Source organism: Phyllobates terribilis, unplaced genomic scaffold, assembly GCF_046119375.1.
Source record: "Phyllobates terribilis strain yellow unplaced genomic scaffold, ASM4611937v1 Scaffold_13__5_contigs__length_258822181, whole genome shotgun sequence".
Lineage (NCBI taxonomy): Eukaryota > Metazoa > Chordata > Amphibia > Anura > Dendrobatidae > Phyllobates > Phyllobates terribilis.
The window spans coordinates 113,435,201-113,460,702 of record NW_027362773.1 but is presented as its reverse complement, the minus strand read 5'-3'; the positions used below and the strand labels follow the sequence as shown (position 1 = coordinate 113,460,702).

General features: G+C 42.1%; 1 protein-coding gene across 1 annotated transcript in view; it reads right to left on the bottom strand.

Annotated features, from left to right (window-relative positions):
- The window catches only part of SPTBN2 (spectrin beta, non-erythrocytic 2), a 189,061-nt gene extending 164,300 nt beyond the window's left edge, over positions 1–24,761 (bottom strand). The window contains exon 1 of the mRNA XM_073658463.1: positions 24,536–24,761. The gene's annotated coding sequence lies outside the window, so the exon portion shown is untranslated. The remainder of the gene's footprint in view (positions 1–24,535) is intronic.
- Between the last annotated feature and the right edge of the window lie 741 nt (positions 24,762–25,502).

Here is a 25,502-nt window from a genome sequence, read left to right as displayed (position 1 = left end):
AACATGTAGCTCTGTATTAATTTAATTTAAATAAATTCTTATAAATAAATGACCTGCCTGTCTGTTATACTCAACAGCACTACATATCCCCCTTTTTTATTTTATTTGTTTTTACTATTTTTCTGATACTTTGTGGCTCCTGTGCCTAACCATCACCTGATGCAATCTGCAGCTGATTTATTGCATTTCAGGCTTTAAAACAGGGTTGTGCTTGGTATTTGCACATCCTTCTAAAGTGAGCATACAACCATATACCCTTTCTATCAGCCTTCACCAACCATACTTGATTAAAGGGTTTTTCCATTTTCAGAAAAATGGGCCCCAGATTGTGCAAAATTCCTAAACTAATAAACTGAGCTGTTACTCACCCTGCGCCAACGCCGTCTCCCCTCTCCTGCTTCAGTCCCAGTGTTTGGGCTGCAGTGGTGACGTCACCTCGACAAGGTGCCTCACCGCTGAGCTCAGTGACTGCCTACAGCGTTGACGTCACCACTGCTGCCAAAACATTGCAACTGGAAAAGCAGCAGGGAGCCGGCGTTGGACCCAGAGAAGGTGAGCACCCACTGAGTTTATTATTTTAGATATTGTACACAGATTGGGATCCACTTTCCTGAAAGTGGTCAACCCCTTGAAGGATTTCTGTAGCATGGAGCTTCCTTTTTTCTTCTTACCATAAGTTTCATATCCTATACATAATATCGTTGCAATCAAATAGACGATAGAAACTCTTGCAAATAAAAATCTACCGGAGTGCAAGTTACAGATATTGTTGTAGCCAAATTACTGCACATTTTTTGCATATTGTTATTAGGTGGCAAATGCAACAATATATTTAGCAATGTATCATCATAGATGGAACACAACGCTGGTACAAAGAAAGACTTGTTTCATCATCGCTTGTAAAGTGTGATAATTGCATATTTCTATTTACTGACAGGGCGATATGATTATCCTACCTCGCCCAATGTCATTGCACCTATTTACAGATACTTTATCTATGAGCTGCATCTGGGTGTGATATCGCTACACTCAGAAAGGGCCAAATAGAAAGTACGGACCCTCTCTGCTGTGCGTCCGGTGGGCAGATTTTGACATTATCCATTTGAAATCCTTTGAAATTTTTTTTATGATTTTTTTTTGTAATAATGGAATATCATTAATTTTAGCTACTAATTTCCACCAATGATGGTAGCATATGGGTCATTTAGATGGGTCAATGCGTAACGAAGGTTCAGGTGAGGAGATCTAGCACCATGTACTTGCCTTGATTTCCCAGGAAAATTCAATGGGAGAAAACTGTATGAGAAGTAAAGAAGTTGCACTCACCGTCATTTAAAATATCCTTTTATTCCAAAAAAAGGTTAAAACATAATAGCAGGAATGAATAGAACTCAATGTGGATGACGGCACTGCTCTTCAACGGGTCCTGAATGGACCACATTGAGTTCCGTTCATTCCTGCCATTATGTTGTAGCCTGTTTTTGGAATAAAAGGATATTTTAAGGGATGGTGAGTGCCATTTTTTTCCTTCTCACACATTATGCATTTAGATAGGTCAGATGGACAGCATGGTGGCTTAGTGGTTAGCTTTGTTCCTATGCAGTACTGGGGTCCTGGATTCAACTACCAGCAAGGACAACATCTGCAAGGAGTTTGTATGGTCTCCCCATTTATACGTGAGTTCCTCCAGATTTACCAGTTTCCTATTTTATTCCCGCTATTCCCCTGAGTATTCCTGCTTTTGTTTTTTGTTAAATCTGCCATACGGTTTCAGAGATATGGTCTTTTTTATTTAGTGCTAATTTTTATGGTCTTTTCCAAAGGGGCGTGTTTAACAGGATCCTCTAGGGCGTGTCTTTGGGCGTTACTATGTGAGCCATGCCTCTTTGTAAAGATTGTAAAAGTAAGTAAATAAAAAGGTCCATATCTCTGGAGCAGTATTGAGGATTTAATTTTTTTTTATATAATACTCAGGGGAGCAGTGGGAATAAAATAAGGGCAAGAAAGGACACTTTTGACCTGGAGACAGGTCCTCTTTGACTGTTATTGTGGCATGCTGTTGTGCACTTGTCCTTATTTTTATTCTCATGTTACTGCTTGAATAGATGTGAGTGAATTGCTTAATTGCTTTTCTGATGAATTTCTAATATATATATAGATATATATATCTATATATATATATATATATATATATATATATACACATGTATATAAACGTATATACAGTATATGTATATATATATATATATATTTTTTTTTTTTCTTATTATTACTACTATTATTATATATATATATATATATATATATATATATATATATATACAGTACAGACCAAAGGTTTGGACGCACCTTCTCATTAAAAGATTTTTCTGTATTTTCATGACTATGAAAATTGTACATTCACACTGAAGGCATCAAAACTATGAATTAACACATGTGGAATTATATACTTAACAAAAAAGTGTGAAACAACTGAAAATATGTCTTATATTCTAGGTTCTTCAAAGTAGCCACCTTTTGCTTTGATGACTGCTTTGCACACTCTTGGCATTCTCTTGATGAGCTTCAAGAGGTAGTCACCGGAAATGGTCTTCCAACAATCTTGAAGGAGTTCCCAGAGATGCTTAGCACTTGTTGGCCCTTTTGCCTTCACTCTGCGGTCCAGCTCACCCCAAACCATCTCGATTGGGTTCAGGTCTGGTGACTGTGGAGGCCAGGTCATCTGGCGTATAACCCCATCACTCTCCTTCTTGGTCAAATAGCCCTTACACAGCCTGGAGGTGTGTTTGGGGTCATTGTCCTGTTGAAAAATAAATGATGGTCCAACTAAACGCAAACCGGATGGAGTAGCATGCTGCTGCAAGATGCTGTGGTAGCCATGCTGGTTCAGTATGCCTTCAATTTTGAATAAATCCCCAACAGTGTCACCAGCAAAGCACCCCCACACCATCACACCTCCTCCTCCATGCTTCATGGTGGGAACCAGGCATGTAGAGTCCATCCGTTCACCTTTTCTGCGTCGCACAAAGACACGGTGGTTGGAACCGAAGATCTCAAATTTGGACTCATCAGACCAAAGCACAGACTTCCACTGGTCTAATGTCCATTCCTTGTGTTCTTTAGCCCAAACAAGTCTCTTCTGCTTGTTGCCTGTCCTTAGCAGTGGTTTCCTAGCAGCTATTTTACCATGAAGGCCTGCTGCACAAAGTCTCCTCTTAACAGTTGTTGAAGAGATGTGTCTGCTGCTAGAACTCTGTGTGGCATTGACCTGGTCTCTAATCTAAGCTGCTGTTAACCTGCGATTTCTGAGGCTGGTGACTCGGATAAACTTATCCTCAGAAGCAGAGGTGACTCTTGGTCTTCCTTTCCTGGGGCGGTCCTCATGTGAGCCAGTTTCTTTGTAGCGCTTGATGTTTTTTGCAACTGCACTTGGGGACACTTTCAAAGTTTTCCCAATTTTTCGGACTGACTGACCTTCATTTCTTAAAGTAATGATGGGCACTCGTTTTTCGTTACTTAGCTGCTTTTTCTTGTCATAATACAAATTCTAACAGTCTATTCAGTAGAACTATCAGCTGTGTATCCACCAGACTTATGCACAACACAACTGATGGTCCCAACCCCATTTATAAGGAAAGAAATCCCACTTATTAAACCTGACAGGGCACACCTGTGAAGTGAAAACCATTTCCGGTGACTACCTCTTGAAGCTCATCAAGAGAATGCCAAGAGTGTGCAAAGCAGTCATCAAAGCAAAAGGTGGCTACTGTGAAGTACCTAGAATATAAGACATATTTTCAGTTGTTTCACACTTTTTTGTTAAGTATATAATTCCACATGTGTTAATTCATAGTTTTGATGCCTTCAGTGTGAATGTACAATTTTCATAGTCATGAAAAGACAGAAAAATCTTTAAATGAGAAGGTGTGTCCAAACTTTTGGCCTGTACTGTATATATATATTTTTTTAATTGCAGGTCTTTGTCCTTTTATCCCAATGTGAAACCAAGAGGTTAAGATGGAAGTAGAAAGAAGAAGATTGAATATTGACCATTATGAAATAAGATAGTGCAGAGGATATAGATTTCATGACTGCTGTGAAAAGGAAACACGTGAGGTGCAGGAATATCCATCTCCTAACGATCGATGTGTCAAAATGTAGACAAGGGAGTGGGACCAAGAAGATAATGAAAGGTGGTTCAGTTTGTAAAGTGAGTATTTCGTAACTTTAGTGATATGTTGAGGAGCTGAGTAACATTTTAGCTGTCAGTGCGGTGACTGATTATTGTGGAACAGGATAACCTACAAATTATTGTAATGTAAGATACAAAAAGGAAATAGCTTTTATTCTAAGTCATATGGCAAGACTCGTTAAAGTGTCGAAAGGGACTTGTAGGATCGCTGCTTCCAACAGGTGGCGCTATAGAGTTCAAGTCCTCCTCCTCTCTGAAGAGGCAATTTGCATATTAAAACATTTATGTAATTCTAGAAAATATAGATGTGATACATAACATCTAAGACTTCCAAAATCCTGTAACCAGGTGAAAAGTGATTTTTGCTCTAAATTTATTCCTGCTGCTCCCCTTAGTGATCATTTTTTGTTAGTTTTTTTTCTTTCTGGAACTGTATAGCAGATTAAACAAATTACAAAAATGGAAAACTCAGAGGAGCCGTAAGAATAAAATAAGAGCAAAAATTGGCCAGGTTCATCATGGTTAAACATTCATACCTTCATGTAATTTACAGTTTATACCATGTATTTGGTACTTTTTGAAATGATCTGCTGAATGTGTGGCCCAGATATATACAATAAAGCGTTATATATACACGCATATATATATATATATATATATATATATATATATATATATATATATAATAAGACAATGTTATTGTCAGTCTTGAAGTTCCATATGTGATTATGTGATACTTCTAGCCCATCATGTTATACTGAAAAAAGTGGTTGGGCGCCGTGGTACATGTACAGTAAGGATTTAGGTGCCAATGTCTACACAAACCATCAGAAGGCGTTTGTATGACATGGGACCATGAACCAGATCTCCACCTACAGAGTCTTCACTGAGATTAGTCTGGAGACCACGTGTACAACGCCATGAAGAGGCAAGGGCCGGCGTCAGCACCCGGGCAAGTGCCGGGGCCCTTAGCAGGCGGGGGGGCCCACTCGACGTCGGGCACCCCGCCGCGCTATGGGACCCGTGAGTGGAGGAGAGCGGTGTCAGCGCCTGCTCCCCCCCGCTTGCTCAGGGCCCCGACACCCGGCACAATACTTACCTCTCCCCGTGCCTCCACAGCAGGTCCTGTCTCTTCCGCGGCTGCTGCACTGTGACGTCTCAGGTCAGAGGGTGCGGTGACATCTTTACACCACGCCCTCCCCTGAGCCGTCACAGCGCAGAGCGCGTGAGGAGTCTGGAGCAGCGGCAGCAGGTGAGGAGTGAGGTGAGTATTTGATTTTTTTTTTTATTGTATGGAGGTGTGGGGCATTATAAGGGAGAGGGGGTGGGGTGGTGTGACATCCTGCATGGGGCATTATAAGGGAGAGGGGGTGGGGTGCTGTGACATCCTGCATGGGGCATTATAAGGGAGAGGGGGTGGGGTGGTGTGACATCATGCATGGGGCATTATAAGGGAGAGGGGGTGGGGTGGTGTGACATCCTGCATGGGGCATTATAAGGGAGGGAGTGGGGTGGTGTGACATCCTGCATGGGGCATTATAAGGGAGGGGTGGTGGTGTGACATCCTGCATGGGGCATTATAAGGGAGGGGGGGTGGGGTGGTGTGACATCCTGCATGGGGCATTATAAGGGAGCGGGGGTGTGACATCCTGCATGGGGCATTATAAGGGAGGGGTGGTGGTGTGACATCCTGCATGGGGCATTATAAGGGAGGGGGGGTGGGGTGGTGTGACATCCTGCATGGGGCATTATAAGGGAGGGGGGGTGGGGGTGTGTGTGACATCCTGCATGGGGCATTATAAGGGAGGGGGGGTTGTGACATCCTGCATGGGTCATTATAAGGGAGGGGGGTGTGACATCCTGCATGGGGCATTATAAGGGAGGGCGGGGGGTGTGACATCCTGCATGGAAAAATATAAGGGAGGGGGGTGACATCCTGCATGGGGCATTATAAAGGAGGGGGGGTGGGGTGGTGTGACATCCTGCATGGGGCATTATAAGGGAGGGGGGGTGGGGGTGTGTGACATCCTGCATGGGGCATTATAAGGGAGGGGGTGGGGTGGGGTGACATCCTGCATGGGGCATTATAAGGGAGGGGGGGTGGTGTGACATCCTGTATGGGGCATTATAAGGGAGGGGGGGTGGTGTGACATCCTGCATGGGGCATTATAAGGGAGGGGGGGTGGGGTGGTGTGACATCCTGCATGGGGCATTATAAGGGAGGGGGGTGAGGTGGTGTGACATCCTGCATGGGGCTTTATAAGGGAGGGGGGGGTGTGACATCCTGCATGGGGCATTATAAAGGAGGGCGGGGGGTGTGACATCCTGCATGGGGCATTATAAGGGAGGGGTGGGTGTGACATCCTGCATGGGGTATTATAAGGGAGGGGGTGTGTGACATCCTGCATGGGGTATTATAAGGGAGGGGGAGTGAGGTGGTGTGACATCCTGCATGGGGCATTATAAGCGAGGGGGGGTGTTGTGGCATCCTGCATGGGTATTATAAGGGAGGGGTGTGTGTGACATCCTGCATGGGGCATTATAAGGGAGGGGGGGTGTGACATCTTGCATGGGGCATTATAAGGGAGGGGGGGTGGGGTGGTGTGACATCCTGCATGGGGCATTATAAGCAAGGGGGGGTGTGACATCCTGCATGGGCCATTATAAGCGAGGGGGGGTGTTACATCCTGCATGGGGCATTATAAGCGAGGGGGGGGTGACATCCTCCGGGGCATTATAAGGGAGGGGATGTGTGACATCCTCCATGGGGCATTATATGCATATGGGGGGGGGTGTGACATCCTGCATGGGGCATTATATGGGGGTGTGACATCCTGCATGGGGAATTATAAGAAAGGGGGGTGACATCCTGCATGGGGCATTATATGGGGGTGTGACATCCTGCATGGGGCATTATAAGGGAGGGTGACATCCTACATGGGGCATTATATGGGGGGACCAGCCTGCATGGGCATTATGTGGGGGGAACAGCCTGTGTGAGGCATTATGTGGGGGGAACAGCCTGCATGAGGCTTTATGTGGGGGGAACAGCCTGCATGGAGCGTTATATAGAGGCCAGTATTCTGCATGGAGCGTTATATGGGGGCTAGTATCCAGAATGGAGAGTTATATGGGGGCCAGTATCCTGTATGGAGCGTTATATGGGGGCCAGTATCCTGTATGGAGTGTTTTATGGGGGCCAGTATCCTGTATGGAGCGTTATATGGGGGCCAGTATCCTGTATGGAGTGTTTTATGGGGGCCAGTATACTGTGTGGAGCGATTCGCCGGTTTCCGAGCTATTGTGGAATTTACAATAGATATCACTCATGTAATATAAGAAGTAAAATCTTTTGCCTTGTTCTATATATATATTTCTCTGCGGTATCTGTGCATCATGAATCGTGGTATGTGTTAAAGGGGCCACTGAGACTCTTTCGCCCAGGGCCCACAAAAACCTGCAGTCGGCCCTGGAAGAGGCCTTCACGAGGGAATAAGAAACTGTCCAACACAACAATGCCAGGCCGCATTGTGTCCATGCTACTGTGTGGTCTAAATCTGCTCCCATGACCTGCAGCGTCTCCGGACTTGTCTCCCATTGAGCCCATTTGCTTTGCTCAGCAATTACACAGGAGCTGCCAGCAGCAGATCTTGATGATCAGCGCAGCAGAACATTGCTCAGACAACCATTAATGACCTCACTGGTAGCATCCGAAGCTGTATCTGTAGGGATTTCTACACGTGGCGCTCATACACCATTCTGCATTAATCGCGATGTTTTGAAAACATTGTTTCCATTTTTTCATCATTTACATATAATGAACCTCTCTATTCATCCTGTAATTACCATAATTCCTTTTTGGTGTTGCAAAATATATATATATATATACTGCTCAAAAAAATAAAGGGAACACTTAAACAACAGAATATAACTCCAAGTAAATCAACCTTCTGTGAAATCAAACTGTCCACTTAGGAAGCAACACTGATTGACAATCAATTTCACACGCTGTTGTGCAAATGGAATAGACAATAGATGGAAATTATTGTCAATTATCAAGACACCCTCAATAAAGCAGTGGTTCTGCAGGTGGGGACCACAGATCACATCTCAGTACCAATGCTTTCTGGCTGATGTTTTGGTCACTTTTGAATGTTGGTTGTGCTTTCACACTCATGGTAGCATGAGACGGACTCTACAACCCACAGAAGTTGCTCAGGTAGTGCAGCTCATCCAGGATGGCACATCAATGTGAGCTGTGGCAAAAAGGTTTGCTGTGTCTGTCAGCGTAGTGTCCAGAGGCTGGAGGCGCTACCAGGAGAAAGGCCAGTACACCAGGAGACGTGGAGGGGGCTGTAGGAGGGCAACAACCCAGCAGCAGGACGGCTACCTCCTCCTTTGTGCAAGGAGGAACAGGAGGAGCACTGCCAGAGCCCTGCAAAATGACCTCCAGCAGGCCACAAATGTGCATGTGTCTGCACAAACGGTTAGAATCCGACTCCATGAGGGTGGTATGAGGGCCCGACATCCACAGATGGGGGTTGTGCTCACAGCCCAACACCGTGCAGGACCCTTGGCATTTGCCACAGAACACCAGGATTGGCAAAGTCGCCACTGGCGCCCTGTGCTTTTCACAGATGAAAGCAGGTTCACACTGAGCACATGTGACAGAGTCTGGAGACGCCGTGGAGAGCGATCTGCTGCCTGCAACATCCTTCAGCATAACCGGTTTGGCAGTGGGTCAGTAATGGTGTGGGGTGGAATTTCTTTGGAGGGCCGCACAGCCCTCCATGTGCTCGCCAGAGGTAGCCTGACTGCCATTAGGTACTGAGATGAGATCCTCAGACCCCTTGTGAGACCATATGCTGGTGCAATTGGCCCTGGGTTCCTCCTAATGCAGGACAATGCCAGACCTCATGTGGCTGGAGTGTGTCAGCAGTTCCTGCAAGATGAAGGCATTGAAGCTATGGACTGGACCGCCCGTTCCCCAGACCTGAATCCGATTGAGCACATCTGGGACATCATGTCTCGCTCCATCCACCAACGTCACGTTGCACCACAGACTGTCCAGGAGTTGGCGGATGCTTTAGGCCAGGTCTGGGAGGAGATCCCACAGGAGACCATCCGCAACCTCATCAGGAGCATGCCCAGGTGTTGTAGGGAGGCCATACAGACATGTGGAGGCCACACACGATACTGAGCCTCATTACATCAAAGTTGGATCAGCCTGTAGTGTGATTTTCCACTTTAATTTTGGGGGTGACTCCAAATCCAGGCCTCCATTGGTTAATAAATTTGATTTCCATTGATGATTTTTGTGTGATTTTGTTGTCAGCACATTCAACTTTATACAGAACAAAGTATTCAATGAGAATATTTCTTTCATTCAGATCTAGGATGTGTTATTTGAGTGTTCCCTTTATTTTTTTGAGCAGTGTATATATATATATATACTGTATGTATATATATATGTGTGTGTGAAGATTTTGTAATAAAAGTGTTATTATAAACTTTACTATTCTATGTGTTAAAAAAACGTTCTATGAAACTCGGTTTTGTCAAAATTTTGAAAATTATTGTTTGTGTTCAGTGAGATATTGATGAAAATCTTAATTTTCAAAGGTGGTGTACTCATCTATGTTGAGCTCTGTATATACTGTGTGTATATATATATATATATATATATATATACATATATTAAATATATATATATTCGTATGTACGGTATGTATGTATTTATATATGTGTAAATATATATTTGAAATATGTTGATATAAATCATAACTGTTTCACATTATGAATTTCAGATGATTTGTAAACCTTGTTTTACCTACTTTTTAGTGAATTGATGGACTTACAGGCTGCACGGTATCGTTCTCATCATTCTCTTATGTTACAAACATGGGATGAAGGAGAAATGTCTCGTCTCCAAAGTTGATCAGTCAACAACTGACGTGTGGCTGAGTCACTGAATGGAAATCCAGCTATCCCGATGAACTCGTCACATTCATTAATCCAATTAAGCAAAGCTTTAGACAGAGGTTGGCAGGTCACATATAGCTGAAGGGACCTCATCCATCTGCCTTTCTACATTACTTAAAGTGGCAATATTACTTAGATAGCTACTACCTGACAGCTATTTCTCTGACTCCCTAAGGGGTAAGGTTTCTCCTTGTGGAGAGTGACAAGCCAGGCCTGGCATGTCAGAGTGAGGAGACTTGTACGCCATGAATTCTCCTCTGGGAAACTAAATATGCAAACTGCCTCTTCAAAGATGAAGAGGACTTGAACTCTAGTGCCAACCAATAGGTGGCACTAGAGTTCAAGCCCTCCTTCTCTCTGAAGAGGAAATTTGCATATCCGACTCCCTACACACATGCACACCAGGCTTGACCAAGCATGCATGGGTTCTCTAAAGAGAGAAGGGAACAAGCTGCAGCCGGACTCCTCTCGTCATTATCCCTGGTAAACAGTTAAATTTCAACAATCAGATACTTCTTTCCCTACAACTGCCATCAGGGAAGTATTGGGACACCCCGATGCACGTTAGAAGGTCATTTAATCCCTATAAAATGAGCAGGTTTGTTCCACATTCATCTAATATATATGGCCGCCCTAAGTGACTGAGAAAGCACATTTTGGTGAAACTGTAATGATCTGCTACAAGCACTAAGGAAAGACAGGAGATCTGTCCCTACAATAGAACTAAGCTAGATCCCTACGATGTAACGGGGAATCTGATCCTGCGATCAGACCCGCTAAAGTCCTCAGCTAGTCTGAATGAAGACCTATAGATGTGAGGAAGGGATCCCTACAAGAACTAGGGACTGGGAGAAAGATGGACACCTCCTAGCAGAAATTGTAGCAGTAAAAGACAAACAAACAACATAGAACATAGAGGTCTAAAGACCTAGCTAAACTGACTGAGAAAGGTAACAAAGCACCTGGCTAGCTTACGAGTAGAAATTACAATGAAGTCCAGCAAGGCCAGAAGGGCGGAGCAGGATTAAATAGGCAAAAACGGTCATGTGACCAGCATAATAGAAAAAACCTAACAGGAGAGTTCTAACAGTACCCCCTCTTCTATGAGGATCCTCCAGATCCCCTAGGCCCAGGCTTATCAGGAAACCTCTTGTGAAACGCTCTGACAAGTCTGGAAGCAGAAACATCATCTGCCCTCACCCATGAGTTATCCTCGGGACCGAAACCCTTCCAAGCGACGAGATACTGCAAACTCCCTCTATACCGTCGAGAATTAAGGATGCGGGAAATTTCATATTCCCCGTCCTCCACCACCGGAGGAACAGTGGCAGTGGCATCTCTATCTGATACATAAGCTTTTTTCAATAGAGAAACATGAAACACCGGATTAATCTTCCAGGAGGTAGGAACCTCCAGCCTAACAGCAGATTGGTTAACTACCTGAAGCACCTTAAAGGGCCCTACAAACTTGGGACCCAATTTTTTAGGAGGAATCCTCAACCGCAGATTCTTAGAGGACAACCAAACCATGTCACCAACCGTAAACAAAACCTCTTGACGTTTCCTGTCAAAGTACCTCTTAGATTTTTTGTTAGCCTCCTGAAGATTACCACGCACATCCATCCAAACTCTTTCCAAATCCCTGGAAAAACTCTCCTCCTGAGGCACAGCCGATACCAATTTGGAGAATGACCCAAAAGACGGATCTCTCCTAGAACAACAACAAAAAAGGCGAACACCCAGCAGAAGAGGATGTATGGTTGTTAAGAGCAAATTCAGCAAGCGGCAGAAACTCAGACCACCCCTCTTGATTGTCTACCACAAAACAACGCAAGAACTCCTCAACATCCTGGTTCTTCCTTTCTGTCTGGCCATTAGACTCAGGATGATATCCAGATGAAAATGACAAATGAACTCTCAACCTATCACAAAAGGCACGCCAAAAACGAGCCACGAACTGAGGTCCCCTATCAGAAACAATGTCATTAGGAACACCATGGAGTCTGACAATCTCCTTGACAAAGGCCTTAGCGAGTGTCTTAGCGCAGGGCAGTTTGATGAAGGGAACCAAGTGACACATCTTGCTAAAACGGTCCACAACCACCCAGATGACCGTGAAACCCTCAGAGGGGGGAAGGTCAGTAATAAAGTCCATAGCCAGATGTGTCCAAGGTGCACTAGGAACCTCCAGAGGGCAAAGCTACCCCGCAGCAGGAGTATGTGAAGACTTAGATCTAGCACACACAGTGCATTGACGCATCCACTTAATGACCTCCTTCTGCCATCCAGGCCACCAAAAACTGCGACCCACAAGTCTCTTGGTCTCAGAAATTCCAGGATGACCTGCCAACCGAGACTCATGACACTCAACAAACAAATCTCTCCTAAAGGTCCTAGGCACAAACAACCTCCCATGGGGAGTGTTAGATGAGGCATCCTCCTGGGCTTTAAGAATCTCATCTTCCAAAACGGAGTCCAATGCAGCAATCACAACACCTTCTTGTAAAATGCTCTCCTCCTCCTCAGCACCGACCATGGGAGACAATACGCGAGACAAAGCATCAGCTTTAACATTCTTGGTACCCGGGATGTAAGTAACGGAAAAATTAAACCGCGAAAAAAAAAGTGCCCACCTAGCCTGACGGGCATTCAAGCGCTTGGCAGCATCAAGATAGATCAGATTTTTATGATCAGTGAAAACCTGAATGGGAAAATCAGCACCTTCCAAGAGATGACGCCAGTGTTCAAATGCGAGTTTAATAGCCAGCAATTCCCGATTACCAATATCATAATTAAGTCCAGTCTCAGAAAAAAATTTTGAAAAAAAGGCACAGGGATGTACTCCATCCTTGTTTTCCTGAGACAACACCGCACCGACCCCCACAGAAGAAGCATCAACCTCAACCAAAAACGGCTTAGTCACATCAGGCTGCATAAGGATGGGAGCAGAGCTGAACCTCTCCTTTAGAAACACAAAAGTTTCAATGGCCTCAGTAGTCCACTGAACCGTATTAGAACCTTTCCTGGTGAGATCGGTCAGTGGTTTAACAATAATAGAAATTTTTTTAATGAATTTTCTGTAATAATTGGCGAAACCCAAAAATCTCTGTATCGATTTCAAACCAATAGGCCTAGGCCATTCCTGCACAGCTTGAACTTTAACCGGGTCCATCTCAAAGCCCTCGCTGGAGATAATGTAGCCCAAAAAACTAATTCTCTGTACAGCGAACTCACATTTCTCCAGCTTAGCAAAAAGTGAATTGTCAATCAATAACTGCAATACCTCACGTACGCGCCGCCAATGAGACTCCAGGTCAGGCGAATAAATCAAAATGTCATCCAAATACACAACCACAGTTTTGCCGATCAAAGGTCTAAGGATGTCATTAATAAGATTCTGAAAAAATGTTGGTGCATTGGTAAGACCAAAAGGCATAACCAAATTCTCAAAATGACCCGCCGGAGTGTTAAAAGCAGTCTTCCATTCATCACCCTCCTTCATGCGCAACAAATTGTATGCCCCCCGGAGATTAATTTTAGAGAACCACTTGGCCCCCACTAACTGGTTAAACAAATCAGGAATCAATGGCAGTGGGTAGGGATTGCGTACAGTAATTTTATTAATCTCGCGAAAGTCCAAACAAGGACGTAAACCGCCGTCCTTTTTTTTAACAAAATAAAAATCCAACAGCCACAGGTGACTTAGAGGGTCTGATATGACCAGCGGCCAAGCTTGTGTGTATGTATTCCTCCAAAGCCTTTCTCTCAGGAATAGTAAGATTAAATAAACGACTTTTAGGAAGAGTTGCTCCAGGGACAAATTCAATGGTACAATCATAGTCTCTATAGGGAGGCAAAATTTGCGACTCCTCCTCAGAAAAAACTTTCCAAAAATCCTGAATAGGTACAGGTAACTCCCCTTTATCCACAGCAGCAATACGTCCGTTACAACACTTGTCATAACACTTAGGGCTCCAGGACTTAATTTTATTGGTAGACCAATCCAGTACAGGATTGTGCAATTTTAACCAGGGCAACCCCAAAACTACTGGAGAAGGCAAATTATTTAATACCACCAAATCCAAATTTTCTTGGTGAATACCATTAATAGTGAGGGGAAATTCATAAACCTTGTGAGTAACACATTTCAAGGGAGTGCCATCGACAGAAACCACGGCAATAGGGGATGATAAAGGTTTGGGTTTTAAATTAAGTTTTCCAAGAATCCCCCATCAATCACATTCAGAGTTGAACCACAATCCACAAATACCCGAAATTCAATTAATTCTTCCTGAGCTGCGGTAGTAGCAGAAAGAAATACACCCTTTGTGTTTAAACAGGCTATACGGGCGTAACTGACCTTTTTTTTTTCTTTGTTCATACGAAGCACACAGTTCTTAATGAAATGGTCAGATTTGCCGCAATAGAAGCACAAACCTTCAGAAAACCTGCGGTCTTTTTCCTGAGAGCGGGGTGACATCGCCCCAATCTCCATCGGCTCTCCAGTGTCAGTACAGACCCTCTCAAGACTCGGAGCTGACATGGCAGAGGATTTACTCTCATTAACCCTTGCACGCAGTCTCCTGTCCACCCGTATAGCTAATTGCATTGCCTCCTGCAAGTTTCCAGGTGTAGGATAAGCAATCAGCAGATCCTTAACCCTTTCACCTAGCCCAGCAAGAAACAAACTTTTCAGAGCTGAATCGTTCCACCCCACCTGAGCAGACCACCAACGGAAGTGAGTACAATAATTTTCCACATTACCTGATCCCTGCCTCAAATGTCTCAATTCCATCTCAGCTGATGAGACACGATCAGGATCATCATACAACAACCCCAAAGCAGAAAAAAAACTATCCACTGATCTAAAGCACAGATCACTAGGTTGGAGAAAAAAGGCCCATCCCTGAGGTTCTTTGCACAAAAGTGACATTATGAACCCTATGCGCTGTGATTCTTCACCAGAGGATCAAGGTCTCAAATGAAAATACAATAAACAAGCATTTTTAAAGGAAAAAAAATCTTGTTGTTCACCAAAAAATAAATCAGGCAATCGTACCTTTGGCTCCACAAAATGCGCTCCAGAACAGCTACTCACGTGTTGTTGGAGCTCGGTCACCTCCAGAGAGAGTCCCTGCAGGCGTTGAGCCAAATCCTGAACCGACACCATGATGGAAACTGGAGGTCTTTCCTTAGAGAAATTTTTTTGGGCTGGACTTACTGTAATGATCTGCTACAAGCACTAAGGAAAGACAGGAGATCTGTCCCTACAATAGAACTAAGCTAGATCCCTACGATGTAACGGGGAACCTGATCCTGCGATCAGACCCGCTAAAGTCCTCAGCTAGTCTGAACGAAGACCTATAGATGTGAGGAAGGGATCCCTACAAGAACTAGGGACTGGGAGAAAGATGGACACCTCCTAGCAGAAATTGTAGCAGTAAAAGACAAACAAACAACATAGAACACAGAGGTCAAAATACCTAGCTAAACTAACTGAGAAAGGTAACAAAGCACCTGGCTATCTTACGAGTAGAAATTACAATGAAGTCCAGCAAGGCCAGGAGGGCGGAGCAGGATTAAATAGGCAAAAACGGTCATGTGACCAGCATAATAGAAAAAACCTAACCGGAGAGTTCTAACAGAAACATGCCTTTTGTCTCCTTGACTTTGAAGGGCGCACTCTAGAAGCTTCAACTTGTAAAGGTGAATGGTAAAATATAGATTAAAGGGATTGTGTGGTACTTTAATATTGATGTCCTATCCTTAGGATGTCATCAATACCAGATCGGTGGGGGTGCGACACTGAGCACACCTGCCAATCAGCTGTTCCTGGTTTCACACCCCTAACGATATGGTATTGATGACCTACCCTAAGAATAGGCCATTAGTATAAAGTTCTGAACAACCCCTTTAAAGGGAAGGTGCCTTCAAAAAAATATTTTTTTCAACAATTGGAAAAATGTATTAATGTTTTAATTAAAAAAAACATGATCATTTGTTTTTAATGAAGTAAAATATGAAAAATTATTTAAAAAGGTTTAGCATTTCCACTTACTGTAGAATAATCATTTACACTGTAGAGTTCGAAGTCTTTGGCAAAATATGCACAAATCATCTCAAACCACATATTCTGAGTGCAAATCAGTTAACGTTACCTGCGGTATAAATGCCGTTAACTTTATTGTGCAGGACCACTGTGATTATTGGCGTTTCCGAATTTATACAGTTTTTTTTTTATATCTTTTAACACTTTTGCATAATAAAAACATGTTTTTTTGCCATAACTTTTTTTCTTTGCTTTTATGTAAATATGTGGGAATTGTTTCTATTTGTGGGGTGAGTTAACATTTTTTTGGTAGCAATTGGGGTTACATGTTAGCTGTTTAATAACTTTTTTTTATAGGGGTTTATTTGTGAGATGGGATGAACAAAAACAGCAATTCTGCCTTGATTTTGTTAAACTTTTTTTTGTGTGCGGGTAAATAATGTGATCATTTTATAGCTTACCTTATTACAGACACGCAAATACCAATTATGTATATTTTTTCTTCACATTATTTTTTGCCGTAATAGCATTCCTAGTGGTATATTTTCTATTTTTCTTATATTTTTACACATTTTCTTACACTTTTTTTAAAATGTTTTTTTGTAATTCTACTACAAGCTTTGATCGCTTGATCACTTAAATAATACAATGCAATACTTCTGAAGTGCAGGGTATAATACCTGTCAGCTTTACTCTGTCTGACATCCTATAAAACCTTGTGCTCACATAACCAAAAGCCTCCACTTTCTACCCAACCGCTTAGATGCCACAGCCACTATTAACCATGGAATTTAAAGGATTAAATGGGAGTAAGTAAAAGATCAGGGTCTTGGACAATATTGTACGTGTTCAGTATGTTATGGCTCTTGGAAGAAGGGGAGAAGAAAAGGAAAACTAAAAATATGAAAAGTGCTGGGGAATGAAGGGGTTAATATATTCGCATATGCCACTGTATATATCTGTATCTAAATCAGAATATGAATAAATAATCAAGATTGTTTTGAAAAATGAATAATTTACGTTGCATAATTTATAATAAATGTGTCCACGTGATCTCATATAACGATATATATATATTGCATCAACCATAAATTCTTCTTGCTATTAATCTGAAAGTCTTCATTTTCGCATTGTGCCACTTTTTGTCCTTTTGTCTCAAAGCTGAGACCCTCAAGATCTGAAAGCGGAGGGGACTTAATTCTCAAATTAAATAATCTCCATGGTTCAAAACAAACTTGGATCTGAATTCCTCGTAACAGAAGGAAACTGAGTGACAAACAAATGGCTTACTTGTACATCTTCCAACGTTAGAGATTCACATCCATCTCCTAAGTGCCCACATCAGGATATATCAATTTCTGGATGTCTTCCCACATAGAAAAGTCAATAAAGGGGTTATCTGGGGCCTTAAAGGGGTTGTCCTATAAACAACATTCATCACTCATCCACAAAATAGATGATCCCGAGATCATCCCGTGATCCCAAGAAGGGGGAGCAATCCCCTTTGTGAATGGACTTTATGTTCCTATGCACCACCACTACTATTATAGACTGTGAATGGAGCAGTTATTGCACATGCTCACTACTATTTTGTGATTCTTATTCTCATGATCAGTTGGGAAACACAGCAGTTGGACCCCCAATGATCATACAATTATCAAAAATACTATGGATAGGTGATAAATTGTAGCGCTGGCATCTCTGCCTTCTACCTACCTCCCCCTACAGAGACACTGACTCACTCAGGGCAGTGCCCCTCGTCCTGCATATTCTGCTCCTCCTTCCCCTTCCTGCTCTGCTGCTGCATAGCGTGATGATCCCTGTGCTTAGGGCGCACGCGGCCCCGTCTTCTTAAAGGGACAGTGCGCGCCGTATTAACATGTCCCCAGCCAATGGCTGGGAGACACTTATTATTTAAGGCACCTCCACCTGATGGGAGGTGCCTGTGCAACATCGTTTGTTTCCCTAACACACTTGCTAGTTCTCAGGTCCCAGTGCTTGTATCCAGTATACCTGCCTATCAGCTGTACCAGCCAGCCTGTCTGTGTCGTGCCAGTTTACCATTCCTGGCCTTTCCTGTCTCCTGTCCCTTGGGGATCAGCTGCCATCCACCCGAGGTCAGTCCCGAAGTAGCACCTGGTCTCGCCACCCTCGCCTCTCCTCGGATCGTGGTATCGTCAGCCGCCATGCATTCGAGGTCAGACTTGGAGCCCTCCAGGCTCTGGTCAGATCACTGCACTGTGGTTTCACCACCCAGTCCATTACATAAATGTTGTTTATGGGACAATCCCTTTAAAATTGTTGACCTATTCTTAAAAAAGGCCATTGATATTAAATTGGTGGGACACCCCTGTCGATTGTTGTTTATGAGGTACATAAGACAAAGTTGTGATCCAGCTCACCCATAATGAAGTTTCCTGCGATCCTCGGACCTGATAAAACAACTCCTGCAAAGTGGTAGCAATCAGGTGAAAAATAGGGGAAATCCAGCCATTTTTTCAGATTAAAAATATGCAAAAACTTCATTGTAGATGTAAAAATAACAGGACATTGCCAGTAAGTACTGTAAAAATATGCGTTTTCCCTACGCGTTTCGAACTAATACTCATCCATGAGTAAGGACTATCTTTTAGTTCGAAATGCGTCGGAAATGCTTTTATATTTTTACAGTACTGGGTATGTCCTGTTTTATTTAAATCTACAATAAAGTTTTTGCATATTTTAAATCTGAAAAAAATGGCTAGATTTCCCCTATATTTCACATATGTTTGAAAAAAAGATACATGTCCATCAAGTTGAACCACTTGGCACTTTTAGTAGTGGCTGCAATAGAGCTGTAATACCTGCACAACTGCTACTAAAAGTACAAATACACCTGGTAAACAATGAAGGGGATGCAGTGCTCGCTGAAACCCCCTTCAATACCTGATCGGCGGGAGTGCTGAGAGTTGGACCGCCACTAATCTAATATCAGTTTTATTTCCTGGATAACCGCAACTGCTTTCTTTTCAGTAACACTATCCCACTGGTGGTCTCGGATGGATTGTGTGATTGTAACTAAACCTTCTCCAAATCATTATTTGTTACATTGTTATCCCCGTACAGAATGAACCGTTACTTTCTTGCTGCTTTCTTTCTGTTGGCAGCTTCCAACAGCGTAAAAAAAAAAAGTTTTAAAACAGTTAATAAATAGTTTATTAAAATAATAACAACAAATTAAAACATTATGGGACGGAATCTAAGAGTAACTGGGGCACAATTGTTTCATATCCACATTGCCAACATTTACAGACGAGACACAAAAGTTGTAAACCTCTAACTTATCTGTCAGTCGGATGAACACCTACATCTTGATGTGCGCCTTATTAATGGAAGCTGAAGATGATAGTAAAACAACACTTTGAAAAGTTTGTTCTACTCCATCCTATTCTGTAAGTTTGACATGGGGACTGTTATATACTAGAACATATTGTTTATTGTAGGATTCTTTTGACAAAGGACAATATTCCAATATTCTCCTTCTCTCCAAAGGTCCTATTTTAGCTCTATGCTCTGTTTCTATGTCATGTACACCTTGCTATGGACTCATGCTAGACAACTCTTACATCACATGTTCATGATAAATTAATAGAGTAACTAAACTTTTTTTTATTAATATAATTATCTGCATTTGCAAACTTATGAATTTTTATAATATACTTAATTTATTTTGCCTCATTTTCTCTCAAACACTAGGCTGCAGTGCTGTTTCAATGCCAAGTTCAAGCTCCTTTAAAAGCTCCTTTCAGCTGCTGCTCAGCAAGATCCATTCACTGAAATCACGCAATCTGTGCATGTGAGGGACCCAGAGGTGCTCCAAAAGGGAGAGTCCCATATGGATTATTTGAATCCAGTGTATCGATTTTGCTGAGCAGCAGTTAAAAGGAGCATCTAAAGGAGTTTGAATTGGGAATTGAACATAGAAAAACCATGTTCATGGATCTTATACAGTGACACATGCTGTCACTATGTATCCATGTCACGTAGCTATGGACATTTTATGTGCTACAGTAGGATGCCTTGTAAGTATATTGCTCCTAGTGGAGGATACCTTCATAATAATAAAGTGCTGCAGAATATTCTATGAATCAATGAGAAAATAAATTGCTTCATGTTTCATTGCATAATTCCATGTAAGATCAGATGTGCATAGAGGTACAGTATAAGCCTATAGAATAATCAAGTAACTAAACTTTTTTAATTAATATAATTATTGATCAGCCATTGCAAAGTTATGAATTTTTGTAACATACTTTGTTAATTTATTATGTCTGAATGTCTCACAAACACTAGGCTGCAGTGCTGTTTCAATGCCGAGTTCAAGCTCCTTTAGAAGCTCCTATCAGCTGCTTCTCCTCAAGATCCGTATACTGGAATCAAACAAACTGTGCATGTGAGGGACGAAGAGCTGCTCAAAAAAGGGAAAGTCCCATATGGATTTTTTTAATCCAGTGTATCGATCTTACAGGGCATCAGTTGAAAGGAGCTTCTAAAGGAGCTTGAATTAAGAACTTAACATAGAAAAACCATGTTCATGGAGCCTATACAGTGACACATGTTGTCACAATGTATCCATGTATCAATATTACTGAGCAGCAGTTGAAAGGATCATCTAAAGGAGCTTGATTTGGGAGTTTAAACAGCACTGCAGCATAATGTTTGATCTGATTTAGGTCAATAAGTGATTATTATATTGGGATCAAAAATACAACACTTAGGTAGCCAACACCATAGAATGACATATGCTGATGGTTGAACGACAGTTACATCAATGCCGTCATATACATTGGCAGTTACAGTCATTAAAACTGTCCATACACTTATCGGATTTCTGGGAATGTTCTGAGTTTGTTCTATTCTAGAATTATAGTCCATGGGCTAGCGAGTTCTATACAGACAGTGTGTCACTATCATTAAATATTAATTTTCACCCAATGAACAAACATTTTGGTTGAACCGTGTGTTGGTCAACTTTTGACTAATGTGTAAGATTTCCTTTAAGGGTTTTCCGGTCTACATAAATGCACTGGATGGGTGATAATGGAAAGATTGGAGTGGTATCATGGCTGGGACCCCCATACATCGCCAGAACTTGACATTTGTGTACCCCATTCTCCATTAGTCTTCCGCCAGGAGGACTGGTCATGCGGGCACTGCAGTTCTGGTGATTGGTGGGAGTCCCAGCAATGGGACCAATACTTATCTAACAATTATCAACCAATTTTACAATACTCTACACCTAGTGGCAAACTATATACTGGATTTGTGTAGACTGGAAAACCCCTTTAAAGTCAGGTTGTAAAAGATGTAAATTCTACAAATTCACTTCTATGAAATCTTTTACACAAGTTCCTAATATTACATCGTAAAGATAATTCTCCTACCTAATTCCTTCCACGAGTGACAGCAGGAGGCTTTGTAGCTGCTGTCAGTGACACCATCAGCTTTCATCTCAAACAGCTTTCATGTGGTAACCACATACCAATCCCAAATGGATTCCACATGGAATTCCTCTGTAGGAAAACCTATTTGCCATCGTCCTACACATGCATCTGAACGTTATGTTTTAATAAGTTTGCAAACTCTATTGTTAACAATAAAAGACTTTATACTTAATAGTAAAAAAAAAACAAAGATGAAACACAAGAATAATTTCACAGTCAAACAAATCACCAAAAATGGAAATTATAGGCTAAAATCTGCTTTTATTCAGATAATTCTGTTAACGGGAAGAATAACTAAATCTTTGGAGGATTTATCTAAAGTAAAACCACCCAGGCAGAATTAACTAAATGAGATTAAATGTAACAATATAAAGCCTTTTGATGCTTGTGGGGTCTTAGGACAGCTGGGTCTCCCTCCCTCCACAGTCAAAGTGGATTAATATTACATAGTTCACTTATCCCATAATGTTAAAATTTCGAGGCTCTCATCACTTAACTGGGCAGCCCTCGCTTTATGAGATAGAGCACGGTCATTTACTTGGATGTATAGCAGAGATTAATTTGTCGTTTGGGCCAATTTATCAGGAGATCGGAATATAAAATCTCAGATTTTACATGGGACTGCAGGTTAATTTATCATAAGACACACGAGAAACTGAAAGCACTGCCAGTCTACGGTTTTTACATTTGTGGTCACAAGTTGAATGGAATCTGTTTTTCTACATTATCAGCCATATCCGCTGGGGATAGGCTAACTGCCCTCCATTATTGATAGAAGTCCAGAAATATGTCTTCCTCCAAGATCACTACTTTTTGTCTCATATCTTTCATTTACATAAAATGAATACCAGTAATGATCGCGGTCGCAGAGAGTACGACCACGAATGGGCCCATGCGGGAGAGAGGCCCACCAATGCCAATTTCACATGGATGTGCGCCCTCGGATGCACATTTACCTGTAATGTATTGCGGCACAGGGACCCGGCCAATCAGAGGACAGCAGCAGATGTCAACTTACCAGTGACACACGGCGCATGGCAGTTACATCATGCGCTGCCCGTGCCGGCACGCTTAAGTCAGCTGCTGGCTCCAAGTACAGAAGAGGATACCAAGCTGCGTGGGAGCTGGGGAAGGTGAGTAGAATCATTTGTTTCTTTTTAAAATGTGCTGGAGAAGAATGGAAGGGTCCCAGGATAGGGGACATTATACCAGGATGTGGGACATTTCACCAGGATGGGGGACGTTATACCAGAATGGGGACATTATACCAGGATGGGGGACATTATACCAGGATGTGGGACATTTCACCAGGATGGGGGACGTTATACCAGAATGGGGACATTATACCAGGATGGGGACATTATACCAGGATGGGGGACATTATACCAGGAAGGGGGATATTATACCAACAAGGAGGACATTATACCAGGACTGGAACATTATACTAGGATGGGGGACATTATATCAGAATGGAGGCAAGATACCAGAATGGGGACATTATACCAGGATGGGGAATATTATACCAGGATGGGGACATTATACCAGAATGAGAACATTATACCAGACTGGAGATATTATACTAGGAAAGGGATGTTATGAAAGGATGGGCGATATTATACCAGCATCGGGGACATTATACCAGGATGGAGACATTATATCAGAATGGAGGCATTATATCAGGATGGGGAACATTATACCAGGAAAGGCCCAGGATGGAGAAAAATGTTATAGCATGGGGCCCAGAATGGGGGACATTATTAATTGGGTGCAAAGACATATGTCTTTATAAGATCTAGAACTCTATAATGGCCCATGCATCTGACCAAGATGCAGGTTGGGGACCCAGGTCCAAATTTGGCTCTAGGGCCCAACAGACTGTAGTTACTCCACTTCATACCAGCTTGTTTATTAACGCTGTACTATTATGAGCTGTGTTGGGTTTAGTGTCTCTTTAACTGACTTGTTTCAGCATCTGCTACCTCTGATCATACAAAAAAAAAGCAGTATAAACAAACATCTGCATTGACCTAAGAATTTCTAGAAAAGTAGGACTTCATGTAAAATCCATCAAACCATTGAATTATAAATAAGCCTTAGTCACTTAATTTAATCAGAGATGCCAAATAATCTACCAACAATGGAAATTGTGTACACATATTCCTTACTGAACATCAACATGTTGTATCAGTTATATAATGATTCTGATACATATGGGCCACCGAGGTAACACAGTGAAACGAACAACACAAGATCCTTAAAATATTCTATTATTATAAATAAGCAAAATAAATAAATAGATATGACAAAAGCTTCCATTATGTTACATGTTGATACATTATAAAGTTAGAACTATGCAATGAATTATCTCTAAGCTTCCGGGATTACAGCTGAATCTGAAATGCTGCATCCACTTTAAAGCCTTTAGTATTCATTGGTCATTTCATAACAAAAGATGCATCACCGTAATGATACATCCATGGGTCAGGATAATGACATTACTAGCCTGTTTGACAGCAAACCCCCAGTACAGAGAGCAAGGAGGATACAATGTTGCAAACGTCTAATCCTAAATAAGCCCTATTGTTTTTGCATCAATAATACATGAATGAACATACACAGACAAAAGGAGTTCTGCTTTGTAATGTTCGCTGTCAATAATATTATTCTGTATCTATGTCCATGTAAAAGCAATGGTTTCAGGCAAAAAAAAAAAGACAATGGACAAAGGGTATTTTGATTCCATAGAAGAATGGAAAAGGTACAACACATGCAGAGCAAGGCCACTGGTTTCTAATCTAGGAATGGCTGAAATAACCAGATGGAACATACCTTTTCTGCATGTAGAATCATAGGCCTGGTGGTTACAAAAAGAAGAGGCGGCGTACAATGAGATGCATCCTAAAAAAAGACCAGGCGCTGGAACATGGAAAAATGTGGGGAAAAATAATACAAATGAAAAGAAAAAAAGGATATTAAATGTGCAGGCAGAGCTGTTTATGAGCCTGGTACAGAAGCAAGGGAGAGGGAGGGATTGAATGAATCAGATGTCATAGCTTCTGTAGAGAAAGGATAGAGGGGGTAGGGCCGCTGTGTGGATGGAGGGGGGAGAGGGAGGGAGAACAAGATGGATAGAGAAAGGGATGGAAAGAAAAGTGAGGGATAATATAAAGCAGAAAATGAGCTGCGGGAGAGGGAAGGCTGGACACGTGTGTGCACGTAAAACACTTTATCCCCTCCCTCTATTTAGATTTATGATATTAGCATTTTATGAAGCTGATGCTTGCATGTTACACTCATAATATATTGAGGAAGTATTTAAATATTTCTTTAAATATTTTTAAATATTTAACATTTCTGTAAATTCTGTTTGATCTTATAGAGTAATAATAATAGGAGATTGAAGTAGATCTGAGTGACTAAAATTACATTTTTGAGAAAAGCAAGAAATAAAATCACAGTTTTTGTACAGGTTACAGTATGAATAGGGCAGCATGGTGGCTCAGTGGTCAGCACTGCCGCCTTGCAGCGCTGGGGTCCTGGGTTCAAATCCCACCAAGGACAACATCTGCAAGGAGTTTGTATGTTCTCCCTGTATTTGCGTGGGTTTTCTCCGGGTTCTCCGGTTTCCTCCCACACCCCAAACACATAGGGAATATAGATTGTGAGCCCCAATGGGGACAGCGATGATGTCTGTAAAGTGCTGTGGAATATGATGGGGCTATATGTGAGTAAAATAAATAAATGATTAGAATTTAGTGACCATATGACCGGAAAGTAGAGCGTCGTATACTGCTGT